Source organism: Cyprinodon variegatus, unplaced genomic scaffold (assembly GCF_000732505.1).
Source record: "Cyprinodon variegatus isolate N-32 unplaced genomic scaffold, C_variegatus-1.0 Scaffold422, whole genome shotgun sequence".
NCBI classification, from domain to species: Eukaryota; Metazoa; Chordata; class Actinopteri; order Cyprinodontiformes; family Cyprinodontidae; genus Cyprinodon; species Cyprinodon variegatus.
The window spans coordinates 536,573-538,384 of NW_015150875.1; positions in this window are offsets into that span (position 1 = coordinate 536,573).

Genomic DNA, 1,812 nt, shown 5'->3' on the forward strand with positions numbered 1-1,812 from the left:
ACTAAATGCTGCTTCTCCATGTTTAGTTCTGGTTCTAGGTATGCAGAGCAGGCTGGAGCCAGAAGACCTGAGTGGTCTGGAGGGTTGATACACTGATAGCTAGTCTGTGAATAGAAAATTTAGAATATTTTGAGATATCCGCTTCCTAATAGCTCTACCTCAGTGATGCCTGATACCACAGCACAGTTCACACAACCTGGCTGTCTTGTAGAGATAACAAATCAGACAGTTTTTGTATTAAAAAGAGGAATTAATAATCTACCAAATAGCTGCTTCTTTGTTTACAGCCTAACCTTAATCGCCAAATAGTTGAAAATATTAGATTTTCCTGGTCTTCAACAAGAACCCGTCACTTCAATCCTGCAAATTCCTTGCTGTGTTTTCAATTTGAAATAATCTCAGTCAATAATAAATGATTTCCAACAACCTCTGGCATGGCCGTAACTTCCCAACTGCTCTCTTACTGTAAATTCCAGGTCATAGTATCTTTCCCTCCGGCATCCCCTTCTTTCCCGATTACTCTAACAACCACCCCTCCCCCCTGTGTCGACACTGCTGCCATCTTGGCGTTCTAACAAGACTATTGGGCATATCCTCAAGCCTTCGGGGGCTCATTAGTTTGTCCATTGGACTCAACAAGCCTCGGTGGCAACCGTGAAGTAAAACCAGCTTCAAGCTTTCAAGCAGTGGAAGGCCGGAGTCAGCTCGCTCTCAGTGTCACAGCTGCCTCAGCAAGTATGAGGCAAAAACAACTCAAAACAGAAATCTAGAAAGCACTTTTTGGACTCATGTGTCCATCCTGTGACAGCACAGTGTGACAGATAACCGAATGCAGCGGTGAGAATGAAACTTGCCAACTGCTTCAGCAGTATTTCTGTTGTCCAGATTCCAGGAGACACAAAAGCTTTTTTTGATTTCTAGGCAGTAAATCTCATTTCTATCTTTAGAAGGGGAGTGCGGTGGGAGGTGGGCAGAGAGACTGAGTTCGAAAGTTGCGGCGTGACAGGCGGTAAAGATTTGGAGCTGACAGTTGACAGCGGAGGATGGAGGCCCTGATGCTGGGAAGAAGGAGGGGGTGTTAGGAAGCTGTTTCTGACGCTGCTGGAGCCTAAAATGTCCTCTAGCCCGAGGAAAGATGATTCGACTGCTGCTTTTCAGGGTGAAGAGAGTAAACCTTTAAGAGGACAAATGGTTTATAAGCAGTTATAGATGCAGGAAGGAAAAATAATTAAAGTTTCATGTTTTTGCAAATCTTAGAAAAAAATGTTGATGTCTTTAGCTAAAAAACAATTTTTTTAGACATTTGATCCTGTCCAATGAAGGTAGATAAAGACCATATGCAGCGTTCTGCAGGGATCCAACTGAGCGATGGATAGGATCTGGTGATGAAATAGAGACAGGCCAATCTGTCAGAACGATGTCTGAGACAAATTGTCCAATTCTGACCTCTTTGCATCCCTCCTGTGGATTTCAGCTCCATCTCTGCTCTGACGTTTCCCTTTTGGAGCAAATTATTCACACAGGATTGTACCTTTCTGGAAACTGTTAAGATTTTTTGTAATCTAGATGTCTAAAGATTTAATAATAATGGGGCATTTTTCCCCAAATCTGACAATGAAGTATTAAGGCTTATTGAGATTTTAAATTTTCATTTTAGTCATATCCCTTAAAAATGATTCATGCTGCTTACACTTTATTTTGTTACATCGCAGACAGACCAACTATCCTGTTCCTGCACATGCAGGCCAAGAAAGAGGGGGTATAAATGGAGCCAAGTTTAGGCCATAAAATTTGTTCAAAAACTCATTTTTT